This window comes from Salmo trutta, chromosome 2 (genome assembly GCF_901001165.1).
Source record: "Salmo trutta chromosome 2, fSalTru1.1, whole genome shotgun sequence".
In the NCBI taxonomy this organism is placed as follows: domain Eukaryota; kingdom Metazoa; phylum Chordata; class Actinopteri; order Salmoniformes; family Salmonidae; genus Salmo; species Salmo trutta.
In genome coordinates this window covers 46,540,380-46,552,975 of record NC_042958.1, presented here as the reverse complement: position 1 = coordinate 46,552,975, position 12,596 = coordinate 46,540,380, and the positions used below count along the sequence as shown (strand labels likewise).

General features: G+C 39.4%; 1 pseudogene; it reads left to right on the top strand.

The window, feature by feature from the left end:
- The first annotated feature begins 1,051 nt into the window (after positions 1-1,051).
- On the top strand, positions 1,052-8,711 carry LOC115155967 (adenosine kinase pseudogene; annotated as a pseudogene).
- Positions 8,712-12,596: the final 3,885 nt, after the last annotated feature.

Sequence of the window (12,596 nt, the reverse complement as noted above, 5' to 3'; positions counted from 1 at the left end):
GTATTTTTTCTCTTTAATTAAGGTTATCTTTCACGTTAATGATCGGTTTGTATCCTACTAATGTAGCGTTCATTTGCTGGCACGGAACATTGAACACTGCATCAGGCAAAAGCCCCCGGGATTAGACAGGTGAAGGGTGTTAGAGCTGGTGTCTGTGGTACTGGGTGGTGTCTGTGGTGCTTGGTGATGTCTGTGGCACTGGATGGTGTCTGTGGTACTGGGTGGTGTCTGTGGTACTGGGTGGTGTCTGTGGTACTGGGTGGTGTCTGTGGTGCTTGGTGATGTCTGTGGTACTGGATGGTGTCTGTGGTACTGGATGGTGTCTGTGATACTGGGTGGTGACTGTGGTACCTGGGTGGTGGCTGTGGTACTGGGTGGTGTCTGTGGTACTGGGTGGTGTATGTGGTACCTGGGTGGTGTCTGTGGTACTGGGTGGTGTCTGTGGTACTGGATGGTGTCTGTGGTACTGGATGGTGTCTGTGGTACTGGATGGTGTCTGTGATACTGGGTGGTGTCTGTGGTACTGGGTGGTGTCTGTGGTACTGGGTGGTGTCTGTGGTACCTGGGTGGTGGCTGTGATACTGGGTGGTGTCTGTGGTACTGGATGGTGTCTGTGGTACTGGGTGGTGTATGTGGTACCTGGGTGGTGTCTGTGGTACTGGATGGTGTCTGTGGTACTGGGTGGTGTCTGTGGTACTGGGTGGTGTCTGTGGTACCTGGGTGGTGTCTGTGGTACTGGGTGGCTGCTGAAAAATTGGGGAATGCTAAATAAATAGTCTTCTTCAAATCTTCATATGTTTGTTTCGTAAATTATGTTAATTATGTTGTGCTGCTCACAATGTGGCCTTCAAACTGATTTACCAAGCCATATAAGACCCCCCGCCCTCACCACCACACTCATCAGTCCTTTGTTTCCTCTACCTGTAGACGTGTGCCAAGTGGCCCCAATTAACTTGTGTAATTTGTATGATTCAGCGACCTTCAACCTGGCTTATATAGCAAGAAAAGCATAACGACTAGCAAGTCGGCCCATTTACTAGTATTGACCCTGCAAAAACGAAACTACATGTCTTAGTAATCACTCGCCACTATCATCCTGGTTATCATCCATGCTTTTGAAGCATGTGAGCCAACGTCAACGGAGCTGTTGCATAGGTAGAAGAGGGTTGTCTCCCTGTTTCAGAAAGATGGTATAAAAGACAGAGCACACATTCTCATCCTTCAGTAGACTCATCATTCATTCTACTAACGCTATAGCTCAGGAACAGAACGCTGGTGAGTACCAATCAACTTTATCATTATTCATGATATAAATATTATTTATGCCTTGTGAAGGTGTTTGTTCTTAAGTACAGATACAGATATACCGTATGTTTGATTAAAGTGTTATTTCATCCAAATTGATTTCCTTACCCTGTAAGTAGTCTATGGACAAGGTATGACAGCAGGCCATGTTCTGGTTTACCTTGCCACTGTTTGCAAATGCTAACTTTTTATGCATTGTTCACACTTCATCTCCTCACCTGGGATTTGAACTAACAACCTCTTGGTTGAAGGAATTCCAATCCTCCTGCAATGCCACTATGTCAGTCTACATCATACCTGTATTAATTCCTACACTTTGCACTTCAAAGTAAATCTCAGCTCTGTTAAAAATACACTATTATATTTATCATTCAGGAATAACATTAAAACTGGATAATATGCCCCACCAACACTAGACAACTATACAAAAAACACTCAAATTACTGAAATAAGTTAATTAAATCATAGCAAAAATAACAGTAGGGCTGTCCAAGACTAAAAAAAATATTGGCGACCAAAAGTAGTCTGTTCTTTCGACCAATCGAAACGTGTATTTTTCCATATATAGAGACAACCTTTGTTTTAAGAAAATCAACTATATATGCATTGAGCTTGTCTGATGCTTTAAGCTCACTGTTTAATGAAATAAGACACACATTAGTTAAGACGGAGCCAGAGATCTAGTTAACTAGAAGAAGAAAAAACGTAATCTGTCTTGGTGATCTCCGCCCTCTTCTACTGGCTTTCTCAGATTCTGCCATTACTCTCCTGAAGTTGCAGGTAATAGGTTAAAGGGCGAGTCGGCCTGCCAATTTATCTCACCATTTCTACCGATCTTCGTGCCAGTTATGATTTTCATATGCACATTTTCATGGAAAAGTTTCATTTAATTTATAATAAGGTATCGCAAAATCATTGAATAATATGATACAAACCTAAGAAGTAACTTCTATTGCCATTGCCAACGATGTGAAAATAGACCATAAAGCCAACAAATAAAAACATTGCAGCCTGCAGGTAGAAAATATCCTGATAAAAATAAATAATCTATACATCGGCTACATTTACCAGACACTATTGCCTAGAGCAACTTACAGTAGTGAGGGCATACATTTGTATACTTTTTTCATACTCTTCCCCCTTGGGAATTGAACCCACAATCCAGGTGCCATGCTCTACCAACTGAGCTACACAATTGGTAGCGCATGGCCTATCTGCAACAAACTTTAAAAAATGTGTCAACTATTAACTTGGGTCTGCCTGAAGCTCCTTGCAACATTGTGTAAAATATTCTGGGCCTTCAGAGTTTCCTAAGCCAGTGAGCTCTGGACAGACACAGCTGTAGGTTATTTGCACAAGGGATAAGAAGTAATCAGACAGGCCTATTTTATGACGTTTCCACTGGATAAGAGTATGGCGTTGTTCCCTTTCACACTGAGGGGTTATTGAAAGGGAGAGCGCTGGAAAGATTTATATATATATAGAAGTCAAAAGTTTACATACACCTTAGCCAAAAACATTTAAACTCACAATTCCTGACTTTTAATCCTAGTAAAAAAATCCCTGTTTTAGGTCAGTTAGGATCACCAATTTATTTTAAGAATGTGAAATGTCAGAATAATAGTAGAGAGAATAATTTATTTCAGTTATTTCTTTCATCACATTCCCAGTGGGTCAGAAGTTTACATACATTCAATTAGTATTTGGTAGCATTGCCTTTAAGTTGTTTAACTTGGGTCAAACGTTTCAGGTAGCCTTCCACAAGCTTCCCACAATAAGTTGGGTGAAGTTTGGCCCTTTCCTCCTGACAGAACTGGTGTAACTGAATCAGGTTTGTAGGCCTACTTGCTCGCACAAGCTTTTTCAATTCTGCCCACAAATTTTCTATAGGATTGAGGTCAGGGCTTTGTGATGGCCACTCCAATACCTTGACTTTGCTGTCCTTAGGCCATTTTGCCACAACTTTGAAAGTATGCTTTGGGTCATTATCCATTTGGAAGACCCATTTGCGAACAAGCTTTATCTTCCTGACTGATGTCTTGAGATGTTGCTTCAATATATCCACATAATTTTCCATCCTCATGATGGCATCTATTTTGTGAAGTGCACCAGTCCCTCCTGCAGCAATGCACCCCCACAACATGATGCTACCATCCCCGTGCTTCATGGTTGGGATGGTGTTCTTTGGCTTGCAAAGCTCCCCATTTTTCCTCCAAACATAACGGTGGTCATTATGGCCAAACAGTTCTATTTTTGTTTCATCAGACCAGAGGACATTTCTCCAAAAAGTACAATCTTTGTCCCCATGTGCAGTTGCAAACCGTAGTCTGGCTTTTTTATGGCGGTTTTAGAGCAGTGGTTTCTTCCTTGCTGAGCGGACTTTCAGGTTATGTTGATATAGGACTCGTTTTACTGTGGATATAGATACTTTTGTACCTGTTTCCTCCAGCATCTTCACAAGGTCCTTTGCTGTTGTTCTGGGATTGATTTGCACTTTTTTCACCAAAGTACGTTCATCTCTAGGAGACAGAACGCGTCTCCTTCCTGAGCGGTATGACGACTGCGTGGTCCCATGGTGTTTATACTTGCGTACTATTGTTTGTACAGATGAACATGGTACCTTCAGGCGTTGGACCAGACTTGTGGAGGTCTACAATTGTTTTTCTGAGGTCTTAGCTGATTTCTTTTGATTTTCCCATGATGTCAAGTAAAGAGACACTGAGTTTGAAGATAGGCCTTGAAATACATCCACAGGTACACCTCCAATTGACTCAAATTATGTCAATTACATCAATCAGAAGCTTCTAAATCCATGACATAATTTCCTGGAATTTTCCAAGCATTTTAAAGGCACAGTCAACTTAGTGTATGTAAACTTCTGACCCATTGGAATTGTGATACAGTGAATTATTGTCACGTCCTGACCAGTGAAAAGGGTCATTTGCCATAGTAGAATGGTCAGGGCGTGGCAGGGGGATTGTTTTGTGTGTTTTGGGGTTGGTTTGTTTCTAGGGGCATTTGTTCTAGTTTTCTGTTTCTATGTTTCATTTTCCATGTGTGGCCGAGTATAGTTTCCAATCAGAGGCAGGTGTCTTTCGTTGTCTCTGAATGGAAGCCATACTTTGGCAGCCTGTTTTTCTTTGGGTTTTGTGGGTGTTTATTTTCCATTTAGTGATTGTACCTGACAGAACTGTTGGGCGTCTATTATTTTGTTGTTTGAGTGCGTTCATTAAAATCCTAAGATGAGCACTATACACGCTGCACCTTGGTCTAATCCTTTCGACGCCTGTGACAACTATAAGTGAAATAATCTGTCTGTAAACAATTGTTGGAAAACATACTTGTGTCATGCACAAAGTAGATGTTCTAACCGACTTGCCAAAACTATAGTTTGTTAACAAGAAATTTGCGGAGTGGTTGAAAAACAAGTTTTAATGACTCCAACCTAAGTGTATGTAAACTTCCGACTTCAACTGTATATATATATAAATAGATAGATAGATAATTAAAGCCTTGTCTACTTCTAAAGGAATTAATGCTGTACAGTAACTGCCTAGACTGCGGTCTGTACCCCTGTTACATACCAAATGATGATGACAAGAAAGACTGCTGGGCAATGACCGACAGACTCTGCACAGTACGTTCAGGGAAATATGAGTGGATTCAGAAGTACAAATGGGACTATACAACTTTTAGAGAAAAGCAGACAGTGGATGACATGAAAGAAAAGTACCAGAATGCTGCAAAGGCTAAGATGTCACATGAATACAACAGGTGAAACAGGTGAAATGCTTACAGTGAAATGCTTACTTACAAGCCCTTAACCAACAATACTTTAAGAAGTTAAGAAAAATGTTTATAGTAAAAAAAATACAAAAAATAAAAGTAACAAATAATTAAACAGCAGCAGTAAAATAACAATAGCAATATGTACAAGTAGGTAGAGTTAAAGTGACTATGCATAGATAATAAACAGAGAGTAGCTGCAGCATAAAAGAGGGGTCTGGGTAGCCCTTTGATTAGCTGTTCAGGAGTCTTATGGCTTGGGGGTAGAAGCAGTTAATCGCAAATCTAGAAAAGGAGTAGGAAGATCTGTAGGATGTAGTATTGTCTCTTATTGAGGAATCAGCAAAGTATTTAGCCAGACTGAAAGAGATCGATTCGAAGCCCAACCCACTCTCCAATGCAGAGTACATAGATCTGCTCATCGAAGGTGAGCGGACAGAGGCCAAACCACGCTTCTGGCTCGTACTCGGTCACTGGAAAATATAAAGGAGCAAGCAAGAATCATTTCAAAAGGTGGCTAACGGAGAGAGAAAGATATACACAGAAAAACAAGAGAGAATGGAAATAAAGGAATCAAAAGAATAAGAACAGAGGGCTCACACATGTAGATATTGGTTGTGTTGTGTGTGTTTGGTCCATATTGGATGACGCCGGTAAAGTAGAGTGTTTTTAGGATTACAAAAAGGCAGTCCGGTCGAAGATCATTTACAACACAAGGTCATTACAGAGATTGATCCCCTCCAAAACAACTAAAAAAGGTTGATAAATTATTTTGCTGGAAAATTATAAATCATTCAAATTGGGTTGAATACAAAAATGGGAGAATGTGACTGAGAACAATTACACTTTGAAAAAAGTATGAAATTCCTTTTTTTGCTGACTTTGGCTGTTAAATAAATAATGCCTGTAATATTTTGCATTTGGGTACAAGAGATGTGGAATCTATTCACAGATCATGTGTGACTTTCTATATGCACTGAGATAATATTCTACAACATATACTCAATAATAATGTTACAATCTTTTGATATCCCTATCTTTCCTCAAGGAGGTTGCAGTGTGCTCCTTCAGAACCATGGCGTCAAGAGCCAAGAAAATTAAGAAAACCCCAGAGGGGATAACTCCAGAGGGGAAAACTCCAGAGAGGAAAACTCCAGAGAGGAAAACTTCAGAGAGGAAAATTCCAGAGAGGAAAACTCCTAAGAGGAAAATTCCAGAGAGGAAAACTCCAGAGAGGAAAACTCCAGAGAGGAAAACTCCTAAGAGGAAAATTCCAGAGAGGAAAACTCCTAAGAGGAAAACTCCAGAGAGGAAAACTCCTAAGAGGAAAATTCCAGAGAGGAAAACTCCTAAGAGGAAAATTCCAGAGAGGAAAACTCCTAAGAGGAAAATTCCAGAGAGGAAAACTCCTAAGAGGAACATTCCAGAGAGGAAAACTCCTAAGAGGAAAACTCCAGAGAGGAAAACCCTGACCAAACTCAGCCCTAATTCTCTGTTCGGGATGGGGAACCCCCTTCTAGACATCTCAGCCGTTGTGGACAAGGACTTCCTGGAGAAGTACGGTTTGAAGGCCAACGACCAGATTCTGGCGGAGGACAAGCACAAAGCATTGTTTGAAGAGATTTTCAAGTTTAAAGTAGAGTATCATGCCGGAGGATCTACTCAGAACTCTATAAAGGTAGCCCAGTGGATGATCCAGGAGCCCCAGAAGGTGTGTACGTTCTTCGGCTGTATCGGGGAGGACAAGTTTGGGGAGATTCTGAAGCAGAAGGCAGAGGAGGTCCACGTGGACGCCCACTACTATGAGCAGACAGAAGAGCCTACAGGGACCTGCGCCGTGTGCATCACCGGGGACAACAGGTCTATGGTAGCTAATCTAGCAGCAGCTAACTATTATAAGAAGGACAAACATCTGGACTTGAAGGAGAACTGGAAACTGGTGGAGAAAGCCAAAGTCTTTTATATCGCTGGCTTCTTCCTGACGGTGTCTCTGGAGTCCATACTGAAAGTAGCCAAACACGCATCTGAGAACAACAAGCTGTTCACTCTGAACCTCTCTGCTCCCTTCATCTGCCAGTACTTCAAAGATGCCCTCATGGAGGTCATGCCCTACGTAGACGTGCTGTTCGGCAATGAGACGGAGGCAGCCACGTTTTCAAAAGAGCAAGGCTTTGAGACAGAGGACATTAAGGAGATTGCTAGGAAGGCCCAGACTCTGCCCAAAGTCAACAAGAAGAGACTGAGAATCGTTGTCTTTACTCAGGGGAAGGACGAAACCATCATGACCAAAGGAGGTGACAAGTTGGAGACGTTCCAAGTTCTGCAGATTGAGCAGAAGGACATTGTGGACACAAATGGAGCCGGTGATGCCTTTGTAGGAGGATTCTTGTCAGAGTTGGTCCAGGATAAGACATTGGAACAATGTGTGAAAGCAGGACACTACGCTGCCAACGTCACCATCAGACACACAGGATGTACCTTCCCTCACAAACCAGACTTCCACTGATGACCTTTAACCTTAACCTCTGACCTCTTACCCGATCCACCCTGACCCTCACCATCCCAACTAACCGAACCAGGGCCCCCCGTCCCTTTTTCATAATCATCCATCCATGCTTTCATCCAATCCATCCATCCATTCATGCTTTCATCCCTCCTTCACTTGACTTTCTGCAACCAGACTTCTGTGCCTGTTCTTCTTGTCCTTCACTAGGTGGCTTGGGCCACACCCACACCAGATCTGTTTATACTGACATTCTACTGCCTCCCTTACTGACTCGGCTCAAGTCAACTGCCCTTTGTAGACTCAGTTAGCCTGATGGCACTTACTTAATACTTCCTGATTCACAGTTAAAGAGATGCTATAAAGGCTTTGTATCATATCAGACTGTAGTTTTGAAAGTCGTGCTCACGAGCCAAAACGGGTTCCTGAAAATTGTGCACAATTGTGTACAACGTCACCCATTTCGTGTGATATGTTACGTCTTGAATTTTAATTTTCTTTCTGCAATTCATATGGTATGTTACGAATTTGTAAGTGTTTAAGATCCCGTTCAATCTCTTCAACTGGAAGCTTGTAGCCCTGGACAAACACACCTCATTCAACTCATTAAGGCTTGATGATTAGCTGACAAGCAGAAACCGGTGTGCGGGTCCAGGGTTACAATAAAAATGTATATTGTTGGGGGTACTGGAAGACTGGTCCTGTTTACTGTTGGGGGTACTGGAAGACCAGTCCTGTTTACTGTTGGGGGAGAACTGGAGGACCAGTCCTGTTTACTGTTGGGGGAACTGGAGGACCAGTCCTGTTTACTGTTGGGGGAACTGGAAGACCAGTCCTGTTTACTGTTGGGGGAACTGGAGGACCAGTCCTGTTTACTGTTGTGGGTACTGGAAGACCAGTCCTGTTTACTGTTGGGGGAACTGGAGGACCAGTCCTGTTTACTGTTGGGGGAACTGGAGGACCAGTCCTGTTTACTGTTGGGGGAACTGGAGGACCAGTCCTGTTTACTGTTGGGGGAACTGGAGGACAAGGGTTGGGAAGCACTGACATTGTGTACACAAAATGTACTTTTTCACATAAGTTTTCATAAACCCAAATAAAAATCTAAAGTTCAATGTGTCCACTCTGGTCTTGGCACGTGCTCTCTAGCCAACAGCTGGCAGATACAGTGTAAGTAGGCTACCTACATGATGAGATTATTATGGAAAATATTTGTATTTGTCAAATGGCAGTCAAGCATCAATCATTATGTCACCAGAATAAAACCCTCGATATTTGCTGGAAAGGAGCATCAATATCTCAGTGCAGTTCGTCATAACTTGTGAAGTTCGTCATAACTTATTTCCTCTGTAGCCTAATAAACTGTATGGTAGTGAGAGGACCAAACACCATAACATCGCATGACTCCAAGTTTACTTTCATATGATGGTTATTATATCAATATTTGCACAGAAAGGCGTTTCCACCACCATTTCTGGCATAATTAATCTTACCGATACAAAACGATCCCTCCATGTCGAACGAAAAAAATGATCTGTCGCCATTTGTAAAATTGTACCAAAACAGCTGTTGTGATTTTCTTTTATACGGTATGACTTTATTCGCATAACAACTGCGGATGGAAACGTGGTTTCTGTAATAGATTCCATTAAAATGTGCAAAAAAATCACTTTTGGGCAACAAAAAAACTATTTGTCAAGCTAAAATGTTGCAAAGACTGTCTGGGAGTGGTCTGAGTGGGGAGGGGAAAACTGAAAACCAACTGTTATTGGCAGAGAGGTTTAGAACTCTCTTTCTTATTGGTCTATTAACTAATTTACAGCATGTTTGGTGATGTCACCATGGAAAGCCGAAACTCCCGCCCATCCAAACCTGTTGTTTAGAAGTTCCTGTGTAGATTTGATTTTCAATCAGCAACTATAAGGAAATAACACTGATCAAATGTTGTCACACTTTTACAGTGTAGTTTCATCAGCTGTTGTGCGATATGATATAAACACATGAAAAACTTAATGTTTACTGCACTGGGTCTTTAAGGAGACTGTGCCTAAAAATAAGATGGGCAGTGTCATTATCATTTAGATTTCATTTTCTTTACTGATTGTTTGATTATGACTGGAGGCTTATTAAAGTGGAGAAGTGTTGTTGCAGGTCAGATTTGTTGTAAAACCGAACAGATTCCTTAACCTTAAAGTTCTCTGTACACTTTGTAAATGTGTAAGGCCTCTATGCACTTTGTAAATGTGTCACAACCTTGAGTCTGAAGTGATTTTTATGTCTGTTTTACGAAATATTTAAATGTAACATTAGGAGGTGTAGCCTGTAGACATTGGCTAATTAACACATTTCAGTTGGTCAAAAACACAAACTGTTATAACAGGCTGTGTATAGTGTCATAACAATTATGCCAGTAATGGTGGTGGAAACGCCTTTCTGTGAGACGTGCTTACTTGTGCAAATGTTTGGTTTGTAAAAGTGGGACTTGGTGTGTGAGGCCTAGGGCAGAAGTAAGCACGTCTCATGTGTATGCTTTTTTTTATGTCAACTGTTTCAGTTCGATGCCTTGAACTGACAAATTAAAATTACATAAATGATTTGAAAATGTTTTATTAAATGAAAAACATATATATAATAATAACATTAAAATAACAATATTATACTCTCATTCTGATTAAGTAGTCATTTCATTTACCTTATAATAATTTTCTCTTAAATCAGTCATTTTCTAGGAATTGTGTTTTTAATTGAAGAAAATGTATTGATAGTATATGTATGTTTAACTGATATATGTATGTTTAAGCTAGATTGGAATATTTTCTCGTATCTTCAGAGAAATCATATGTTGTGTGACTATCTAATTCTATCTGCTTTGGCAGGATGTTCTGTAACATACTGCGTACTCTCAATAGCAATGTCAAAACAGTAGTAATATTCTCAGTGTGATTCAGTAGTAATTATATTTCCTCATATTTGTGGCTCCCGGGTGGCACAGCGATCTAAGGCACTGCATCTCAGTGCTAGAGGTGTCACTACAGATCCTGGTTCGATTACGGGCTGTATCACAACCGGCCGTAATCGGGAGTCCAATAGGGTGGCGCACAATTGGCCCAGTGTCGTCCGGGATAGGGGAGGGCTTGGCCCGGGGTAGGCCGTCATTGTAAAATAAGAATTTGTTCTTAACTGATTTGCCTAGTTAAATAAAACAATATATTTAATAATGAATCTCTTAATTCAGTAATTTTATTGGAATTGTGTTTCTAATTAATAGGAGAAAATGAATTAATAGTAAAAGCTTTAAAATGTTTTGAATGGAACAAGTGGCAGATTTGGTTCTGAGTTGAACATGTGGGGTGGCAGGGTAGCCTAGTGGTTAGAGCGTTGGACTAGTAATTGAAAGGTTGCAAGTTCAAATCCCTGAGCTTACAAGGTACAAATCTGTCGTTCTGCCCCTGAACAAGGCAGTTAACCCACTGTTCCAAGGCTGTCATTGAAAATAAGAATGGTTAACTGACCTGCCTAGTTAAATAAAGGTAAATAAAAAATGTTGAATTCTGTAAAATATTTGGTTGTAGTAGTTTTTTTAATGATTTTACAATTTTTTTTACGAGTTAACATATTTTGTCTAACAACAAAACTGTCTCGATATTGGACCAATCAACCTTTCTTCAAGCTTTACCTGAAACGCCGCCTCCAACTATATGTCCATCAAATTCTTCCTTCTAATTTGTGGCTTATTCGTAAGATTCCAGTTGTCCATTACTGTAGTTCTAGTTCTGGTTATTATAGTTTTAGTTATTGTAGTTCTAATTCTGGTTATTGTAGTTCTGGTTCTGGTTATTATAGTTTTAGTTATTGTAGTTCTGGTTATTATAGTTCAGGTTATTATAGTTCTAATTCTGGTTATTGTAGTTCTGGTTATTATAGTTTTAGTTATTGTAGTTCTAATTCTGGTTATTATAGTTCTGGTTCTGGTTGTTATAGTTCTGGTTATTGTTATTCTAGTTCTGGTTATTATAGTTCTGGTCATTATAGTTCTGGTTATTCTGGTTCTGGTTAAATATAATGAAATTTCATTATATTTAACCAGAACCAGAATAACCAGAACTATAATGACCAGAACTATAATAACCATAACTAGAACTATAATAACCATAACTAGAACTATAATAACCAGAACAATAATTATAATAACTAGAACTATAATAACCAGAACTAGAACTATAATAACAGAACTATAATAACCAGAACTAGAACTATAATAACCAGAACTATAATAACCAGAACTAGAACTATAATAACCAGAACTAGAACGATAATAACCAGAACTATAATAACCATAACCACAACTATAATAACCAGAACTATAATAACCATAACTAGAACTATAATAACCATAACTAGAACTATAATAACCAGAACTATAATAACCATAACTAGAACGATAATAACCAGAACTATAATAACCATAACTAGAACTATAATAACCAGAACTATAATAACCAGAACTATAATTATAATAAGCAGAACTATAATAACCAGAACTAGAACTATAGTAACCAGAACTATAATAACCAGAACTAGAACGATAATAACCAGAACTATAATAACCATAACTAGAACTATAATAACCATAACTAGAACTATAATAACCAGAACTATAATTATAATAACTAGAACTATAATAACCAGAACTAGAACTATAATAACAGAACTATAATAACCAGAACTAGAACTATAATAACCAGAACTATAATAACCAGAACTAGAACTATAATAACCAGAACTATAATAACCAGAACTATAATTATAATAACCAGAACTAGAACTATAATAACCAGAACTATAATAACCAGAACTAGAACTATAATAACCATAACTAGAACTATAATAACTAGAACTATAATAACCATAACTAGAACTATAATAACTAGAACTATAATAACCAGAACTAGAACTATAATAACCAGAACTAGAACTATAATAAGCAGAACTATAATAAGCA